We start from the raw sequence: 9716 nt of genomic DNA, 5'->3' as shown, positions 1-9716 counted from the left end.
CTATCTATTACCTGCCTCTCTATATAGCTACCTACCTATCTATCTAGCCTATTGGTTCTGTCTCACTGCAGAACGCTGACTATAGTGATACACGTATTTTAAGAGCCCCGGCATGATTACGCGCTGATGGCTCACAGCCTCGACAATCCCCGATGATGGGATCAGCCTTACTTCGTGTGCACCATCTTCACAGGGCTACAATCCTGACACTCCTTGGGGTCAAAGGGGTTTAGGGTATTAGTTACTTTATGGGTCTAATGATCTTGGTTGATATGCTGCCAGGATTTGTAACAAGTTTGCCAAATCTCAGTCTATTTAAAGATCTAACTGAGAAGACTACGCCTGGCTAAGTATCCAGGGAGTCGGCCCGCTTGCTTCCCAGGCCTGTCTGTGTTTGTCACACCATCCACTCACTTTCGTTATTTCTGTTGGGCCATTCACAGGAGAATTTCAGGCAAACTGGCCGCGGCTTTGGCCTCTGACTGGGATAATTGGCACCGTGTGATGTTAACCCTGGAGACCACCCAAGGTCACTCTGTACAGCCCCTTGATTTTGGAGAGGAAATAGCTGAGCCCCAGGCGTCGGAAGCGAATTGCTTAGAGTCACATAACAAATTTACGTTCAGGAAGAGATAACAACACACTTCACCATCAGCATTTGGTAGGACTGCCTCACCCCTGCCATGGCGCTCACGGCCCCATCATCTCTACCCAACCTCGATGTCCCCAAATGGTGCTTGCTATTGGGCTGACTGCTTCTTCCTTCTTGAACATTCTGCTATCCGTGAATGACTCTGGCCAAATTAACGAGAGCCATGCGACCTACTGGTCTTGTAACACCCATTCCTTGTGAATAGGACACGTGTCGGAGCACACTGACCCAGCCGTCCCCTGGGAGCGGGGGTTCTGGGTGTGTGGGGTCCTACAAGTCATGGATCTCTCACTAAGGATGTAATTTCTGAGTGAATTGGTCTTATCCTAGCAAATGCGGGTTTCCCTGAGCAGACACCCCCACCTGCTGGGTGACTTGGGAAACAGCAGAATCACCATTTTTCCGGACCTGCATCTTCTTTCCTCTCCAAGAGCACACGTGTCTATTTGATTCCAGGGCGCTGGATGTGTGCGTTGCACATGGAAGCCTTTATTTTACTTTTTGCGGTTTTCATGCTTGTAGTTAAACATCACCACTTTCTCACTCAGCTGTGACTGTCAAGAGCCTTGCGCCCTGTGGGCTTACTGAGCTCTGGAATAAGGGAGAGAACCTCATGACGCCCATGTCAGCAATAGCTTTGCAGATGCCTTCTCAAAAGCCACAGACCCCAGACATGCTAAGGACAGGCACTGCTCGTTGCTTACAGACTCACTCACTTACCCGAGCATCCACTTAGGGCTGCAGATGGTAGGATTGATGAGAAGAAAGGCCGGGAAGGGACAAAGGCTGGAAGGTGCGTGTCCTCTGCACCTGCAGGCAGCTACTAAGTTCAAAGAGTGAAGGGCGTCGGGCCCAGGCAGAGCCCAGAGCTTTCCTAGTCAAGTCCGCTCCCTGGGCAGTGAGAGTTTCTGTAGGATGCATGGGGTGGCCTTGGACTCGGGGGTGTGCGTCCTCCCTGTGGACAGATGGATGAAGCAGAAACTCCACACAGAGGGAAGCACAGTCTATGAAGAAAGCTCACCCGGGACACAGCACACGTGGTGATGTCAGCACGTGTGGGGGTTTGGGAGAGGGTCACGGTCTCTTCGCTCATGACTTCCTGCAGCCAAGAATGTAATCTGCAACTGGGGCACCAGACAGGGGGGCGTGGAGGAGCACTATATTCCTGGGGTTAGGGAGACCGTTATCCCAGGGAGTCAAGGGGGAGCACTATTCTTGGGGTTGGGGGCAGCTCTAGGCCTGGGGGAAGTGGGAGCACTCTCCCTGGTGGGGCGGGGAAGGAGCCCTTGGCCTGGGGCTGGGAGAGACAGGTGGAGTCTTGGGTTTGGGTTTCAGACCCTGCAGGTTTCCGTCTCTGCCCGTGTTGGTTTCCTGGGGTCGCGTCACGGACTCCCACTCACAGGGTGGCTCCACACGGAATGGACGCTCTCCCCATGGCGGAGTCCAGCACTCCCGGATGGAGGTGTCTGCGGGCCCACGATCCCCCTGGAGACTCTTCGGGGCCCTTCCTTGTCTCTTCCAGGTTCTGGGGGCTCCAGGCAAACCTGACCGGGGCTGCCCCGATCCAATTCCGCTGCCTCTGCGTCTCCTTTCCCTCTGTCTGTGGAAAACGCCTCAGCCTCCCTTTGGAATGGGCGTGGGCTGTGGCACTCAGGCACCCCCAGGTGGCCCAGGCGGCTCCCCCACTCTCAAGGCCCTAATCTTTCCCTCTAAAGAGCCTTTTTCCTTCTCCACGTAAGGTCTCGTTCACAGGTTCCAGGGACTCGGATATCTTTAAAGGAATCAGTTTTCAGCCTTCCACATCGCCATGAACTTTCTTGAAATAAAACCTCAAATCCTAACTCTGCATTTGCATGATTTAAATAATATTTATTGTCAAGAAGAGACACCTCTCAATAACTGTGAAATCCTGTGATCAGCGAAATTAGTATGTCGTGTGAGTATATCGATAAGCATTACACACACCCAAAACCACTCACACCACCCACCACACACACACACTACACACAGAGCCAAAAATCACACACCACCCACCACACACACACCACACACACAGCCAAAATCACTCACACCACCCACCACACACACCCAAAACCCACTCACACCACCCAGCGCACACACACCACACACACCTTCCCCACAGCCAGCCAAAAATCACTCACACCTCCTGCCACACACACACCACACCTGCACACACACCACACAGATACAACACAAACCACACCTGCACACAGAGATGTCACACCACCACTCCTGTTTAGGAGCATGGAAGGGCTTTTTTTCACCCTATCAGCGAAGGGGAATCAACCCTTAAGAACTCTACTGGCCGGGCGCGGTGGCTCACGCCTGTCATCCCAGCACTTTGGGAGGCTGAGGCGGGCGCATCACAAGGTCAGGAGATTGAGACCATCCTGGCTAACATAGTGAAACCCCGTCTCTACTAAAAATACACAAAATTAGCCGGGCAAGGTGGCGGGCACCTGTAGTCCCAGCTACTCGGGAGGTTGAGCCAGGAGAATGTCGTGAACCCGGGAGGCGGAGCTTGCAGTGAGCGGAGATCCGGCCACTGCACTCCAGCCTGGGCGACAGAGCGAGACTCCGTCTCAAAAAAAAAAGAAAAGAAAAGAAAAGAAAAAACTCTACCAAGAAAAAATGACACTTCATTGGTCAGTGACAGACTATTTAAGGATAAGTATTTTTAGTCAGTGTTTAACTTATGTGCATAAAAACTCAATGAAATCATAAGACAGCATTAAATAGCTTGTTTAAAATAAACCGAGGGAACTTGCCTCTTGGGAATCTTTAAAGTACAGAGTGAAACAGCGGTCAGAGCCTGACTCTTTGCTTTACCACTAAAAAAAATGTAATACACTTTTCATGACTCTGCCATTCTTGCAGGCAATTTCATATGCATTTTCTAACTCCCCCATTGGGGTTCAAAACGCAATACCCCAAATGCAACACCTTGGTGAATGGCCTGCTTTGAGCTGAGGGAGACCCGGAAGTCCACAGAAGCGAGAAGTCCTCTCCGGCCTTCACCCTCCTTCTTCCCACAAAAGGCATCATGGAAACTAGGGCTCTTCTCCCTGAAAGCAAAAGCCATGAAACCTGGGAGGGTAGCTCTCTGCCTCCCTGCTTCTCCCAGGAAAGTCCTCGAGTGTCTGTGTCCTGCCCAGCACCCAGGGGACGATCCCAGCACAGACCCAAGAAGGATTCTGCCAAGGGGCCTGGCCGGGCTCCCGGCTCACCAGCTCCAGGGCATGCCTTTCTGTCCACTCTCAGAACTCCCTGGCTCCTGCTTCCTTCCTCAGGCTTAGCAGAAGAATTCCGTTTCCCAGGGCCTTGGGTCCTCATGTGTGGTAGAAGGCCTTGGCTAAACACGCGTGCCATGCCCTCCTCTTGTTGGTGTGACTTTGGGTGCAGGAGTGTCCGCCACGAGCCTTGCAACAGGTGAGAAGGGAACCGTCTCCGGGAGGGACTGGCCCCACATCCCTGCCTCCTCCCCTCACCCACCCTTGGTCTCTACAGGAGCAAGTTTCATCCCAGGCTGGGGCCAGTCCCTGGGGCCAGCACCTGTCCGTGGAAGACCGCTAGTCCTCAGTCCTGGTAAGTAATTGGATCCCGGAGCAGCTGGAGCCTGGCAGCTCTTTTCCTAGAGCAATGATCCATACTTAACAGGTGCTCCAGGGAGAGCATAAAAATGACCACCCCAAAGAGAAAAGCGGACAGACCAAGATTTGATGGGCAAGATCTGATCTGACCTTGGGTGGTGAGGAAAAAAATTGTACTTGTAAATTAGGTTTTTTCCAAACCTTCAGTATTGGCTAAGACTTATTAGCTAAGACAGACTTTGTCTCTGAATGTCCTTAGTGTTGTAATGGGATAAATAGGTCTTCCATCTTATTATTCAAGAAAACACTTTCCAGACGAAGGTTCTTCACCTTACCCCTAGTCAATGCATTTTTTCCTTTTTCTTAAATCTTGCTGCCTCCCCCATCCATCCTTCCCTCCCTTCCTCTCTCCTTCCATTCCTTCCTTCCTTTTCTTCTTTCTTCCTCCCCTCCTCCATCTTTCCCTCCTTTCCTCTTAAAATTCAAGATGGCAGCTGCAACTCAAGCTCTCACGTGGCTCCCATTAAGAAGTTTCATGAGATAATCCAAGCAGAGAGATGACTACAGTGCCCGCCCATAGTAGTTACTCAGTGGCTTCTAGGTCCTTCTCATGGAAACCGGGCTCACATTCCTGAGGCTGCAGGGCAGGTAAGCCGTGGCCCAGAGGGAGGCAGAGAGCAGCCATATGGTGCAGAACAGGCATGGTGCAGAGGTGGACGCACATTTTCCAGATTGGTTCGAATTTTTCAGGGCATCCGTTTTGTGCTGTGGCCCCACCCCAGCCAGGTAAACAGAGACAAGTTCCACCTGCCATAGGGTCCCCCTCCCGCTCTCCAGACACCCGACACCTGCTGCTTCTCTTCTGCAGCTGACAGCAGGGCTTCTCCTGGTGGATCCCCAGCCCTCCATCAGCCCCTGGCTTTGGGCACTCACCCCAGCCCATCTCATGCGGCACTGTTGGTGCAAAGATGTCCCTGCTCCAGGGCTGAGCTCCTGTAGACCAGCAGAGCCTGACTGAGCTGGACCCGTTGGGCTGGAGGACTTTCACCCGGTTCTGTTGAGACCTGCCTGACAGTACTGCTACTGCTGTCACCCAGTGTGCAATCACAGGCCCTGTGCCCGCGTTTCACAGATAAGGAATAGCAGATCCTGTGCGGGGAGGGAAGGAAGGAAGGAAAGGAGAAATGCAGGGAGGCAGGGAGGGAGTAAAGGGGAAAAAGGGGAAAGGGAGAGACAGAGTGCAGGGCTGCTGGGCGGAGAGGCCTGGACCAGGCCAGGCTTGGTCCTGTGAGGAGCACCTGTCCTTCAGGAAGGGACCTTGGAGATCAGGGAGCAGGCTGCTGACAAACGACTTATTTCTCCTCCCTCTGAACTCCCAATTTCCCAGAAATCTGCCTCAGAAGTGGGGAGAGCGGACAGGCTGTGAGGTCAGACCAAGGGGGGCCATGGTCTCACCATCCATCCCACGTGGGCCACCCCTGGACGCTTCGTTCGCAAGCCTGATACTGTCCTAAGATGTGGTTTGATTTTTAAGGGCAGAGAGATGGGCTCAGCCGCTGGAATGACGCTTTCCGTTGCTGGTGGAATCCAGCCCCTCCGTCTTTGGGGGATGAGGGGTCTCTGCCTCCTGCAGTGACAGCGCCAGGATGACCCAGCCTGGCTTCCCGCTCCCCAGCGCGGGCACCTGCGGCCGGAGACGCGGCTCTGCAGCGCCCTGCGTCTTCCCAAAGCGCAGCCTCAGGACACAGCTTTCTTTCCACGAGGTCCCTACAGGCTTCTGCGGAGCCCGGAGTCTGAATCACTGTCTCCCGGGTGATTCCTAACCCTGGAAACTCGCTGCCGCTCCTTGGGGCTGGTGGTCGTGCCAGTTGCTGCATCAGAGCAGTTGGGTGCCCACAGGCTGACGACGCCGGGGCCAGGGTGAGGGTGAGGCTCCACCCCAGGGCTCCAGAGACCCTGAAGTTTGCACTTGACTCTCCTTAATCTCTCCCAAAGCCTGATCCTTCTTATCCCCCTGAGGGCCTGAGGTCCCCTATCTGCATGGTGGAGGGGTGGGGTGCCACGATCTTAAAGACCTTCCAGTTCCCAGGGTGACAAGATTCTAACCACATTGCACATGGAACACTTTTCGGTGCAATGACCCCAACCAACATCCCGGCCTGTGCAGTTCCCACTCGCAGAGATCCAAAAGTCGGTGGGTGACGACCCACGTGTGAAAAGGGCTCCAGAGAGCTGACTGCAGTCTCAGGTCCCCCACCCCCCGCCCTCCGCGTGCTCAGCACCTGAACCTCTTCTCAGAGACAGGGCAGAGTCTGTTTAAAAGGAGGCTCCGACAGTCTCCCTAGGAAGAGACGGCCGCCACCCCAGGCCCGTGGAACATTTCTGGGGATGGAATTGTGGCAATAACGAGGAAATCCGCTGTGGTTTAATGGGCAGAGTCCCAAGGTGCTTGGCATCCTGACCGGCACAGGGCAGCCACCTCCTGCAGAAACTGAAAAAACGGCAAGAAAAATAGACCCGTAACTAGTTTGAGTAGTTGTAATGTGCACTGAGACAAAAAGTCTTTTCACTTTTTTTTTTTCTTTTTGAGATGGAGTCTCACTCTGTCGCCCAGACTGGAGTGCAGTGGCGCGATCTCGGCTCACTGCAACTTCTACCTCCCAGGTTCAAGCAATTCTCCTGCCTCAGCCTCCCGAGTAGCTGGGATTACAGGTATGTACCACCACGCCAGCTAATTTTTGTATTTTTAGTAAGATGGGGTTTCACCATGTTGGCCAAGCCAGTGTCTATCTCCTGGCCTCAGATGATCTGCCCACCTCGGCCTCACAATGTGCTGGGATTACAGGCATGAGCCACTGCACCTGGCCCTTTTCACAATTTTAATTGCACTAAACGTCTATAGAATGCTGACAGCACATAAACATGATTATGTGCCTTTGCAGTGCTCAAGCTTAAATACTGAGAATCCAAAAATATGATGTTTATTTGAACACGAAGTTTGAGGATAGCCACATAGGAAACACAGACTCCCAAAATGGAAAGTTAAAGTCTCATTTACATAGTCAGAGGCAGAGGTTTGACAGGTTGCAGCATTTTCCAACAAGATCAGGACATAGGTTATAGCGATTGGACTTGATTGGTCGTAGCTCGCTGTACTTTAAGGAAGATTGTTTTAACATTCCATAAAGAAGGGTAATGGTCTTGAGGGGGGGGTCTCACTTCTGGTGCTATTCAGTCTTTCCTAATCGTTACAGGACAAGAATGAGGGAGAGGTTTGACCGGAATAAAGCAGCAGAAGGTGCAGCTTCACGCCATGCGACACAGGCCCCACAGCCACACTCCTCTCAAGGCTCAAAACCAGGTATAGTCCTGACAGCTTTCAATTTGGATTATTTAATTTCACATCGCCCCCTTTTCAACATGAGCTTTTGAAGAAGGCTTAGCAGCTGAACGCAGATGGTTTGGGATCTCTCTATGTGTAGGGGCTTAGTCCCACATATCTAGGAAGGTTCATTCCTAGGATGTTGTCTCCCACGGCTAGGGCCAATGGGAGACAAGCTCTACAGAACTGACGGGGTATAGGCCGAACCTGGAGCCACATGCAGGAAGTGACGTGGTGACCTGGGTCAGGCTACACAGCTGCATTGTCCGTTAATGGGATTCTGTGAGTGACGATTATTTTAGCATCTTCAGTTGTGGATTGACTCCATTGCACACCAACGCCAGTGCAGTGAAGACAAGACAGGCTAGAATCCAGCCAACGACTGATTAATAGCTTCTTCCGCCAAGTTCCCCAAGACCCACACCAGTTGCTTAACCAACTGTGTGGAGAGGGTGTTGGATCTGAAAGTTTGGTTATTGGGTTTTTATATCAATATTTAATTTAAGGTCAATCTGGGTTCGGGACATGACGTTCAGTCTTTGTGATGGTTCCCTCTGCAGCTGCAGCGAGTCTATCTGAGGCCATAGGAGCCTGTAATGCAGCCTTTCTCATAAAAGCATCTTCATTGTTTATTAACGCAACACACGTGACTATCATTTGGGGCCTTTTTCAGTTCAGAGGAACACTGTCCTTCCCTTCTGGGACTTACCTCGTCCTCCTAGAGGACCTTTTATAATTCTGGTCACTCAAGAAGAAAGTTTAGATTTGTTTATTGTATCGGCCTTCAGAATCTGGCAAGTTTTGAACATTACACATTTTGCTCAATCCACAAAGCTTCAATTTCTCTTTTCAAAGAGAAACTGTTTTCTCCCTGATCAAAATTTCAAATGGGAGAAAAAGTTCTAGAAACTCTAATGAGTAATTCAAAACAGAACCTTAACCTCTGGAAAAAAAAAAAAAAAAATCAAAGTCTTGAATCTGGGGTCAGCAGAATCCCTAAAGAATAACAAACAAAACTCCAAACTTGCAGTAGGTCTTCCAACCCTATCGAGTTAGCAATTTGTGTGGCTCAAATAAAAGTCCGAACTTCAACAAGCTGGGAGGTTCGGACCCAAGAAGGTCCTTCCCAGAGGTCCCTGTTGACTCCAGCGAGGCCAGGTGAACCCACACCGTGTGTGCTGACAGCATGGCTCTGGCTGTTGGTGATGTAACAGGGATCGCTGGAGGCCCACTTCACATCCCTTTGTGGTTAGCAAAATGTCAATCTTCAATCATGAAATTTGGAAAAGGTGATTCAGTATAGAGTTTATGTGAGTGCAAAGCTTGAGGGTCGTCACCTGGGAAACGAATGGGCTCTGCTTTTAGTTTGGGGGTTGCACAAACATTGCTTGCTGAAGTCTGAGCCTCGGGGATGGAGTTGAGGCCATGCCAGGTGGCTTTCTGGATACCATCACTTCTTCCTCCCAGAAGCCGCATTGGATGTGTGTGCATGCATATGTATGTGTGATGCATGTGTGTGGTGTGTGGAGAATGTTTTTTGGGTGTGCATGTATGATGTGTGGTGTGCAGAGTATCTGTGTATGCATGTGTGTATACATGTGTGGTATGTGGAGAATGTGTTGTGTGTGCATGTGTGATGCACTGTGTGGAGAATGTATGGGTGTGCATGTATGATGTATATGTATGCACGTGTGTGTGCATATGTGTGTGATGCATCTCTGTAGTGTGTGCTGTGTGTATGGGTTTATGCATGTGTGTGGTGTGTGGAGAATGTATGGGTGTGCATGTATGATGTGTGTGTGGTGTGTTGCATGTGTGTATACATGTGACGTGTGTGGTGTCTGGAGTATGTGCATGTGTTGTATGTGTGATGCATGTGTGTGGTATGTGGAGAATGTGCATGTGATGCATTGTGTGTGGAGAATGTGTTGTATGGGTGTGCATGTATGATGTATGTGTGGTGTGTAGAGTATGTGTTGTGTGTGCGTGTGTGAAGCATCTCTGTAGTGTGTGTATGGGTGTATGGGTTTATGCATGTGATGCATGTGTGGTGTGTGTGCATATATGCGTG

The sequence above is a fragment of the Colobus angolensis genome, unplaced genomic scaffold (assembly GCF_000951035.1).
Source record: "Colobus angolensis palliatus isolate OR3802 unplaced genomic scaffold, Cang.pa_1.0 Scaffold53, whole genome shotgun sequence".
Lineage (NCBI taxonomy): Eukaryota > Metazoa > Chordata > Mammalia > Primates > Cercopithecidae > Colobus > Colobus angolensis.
This window is presented reverse-complemented; position numbering follows the sequence as displayed.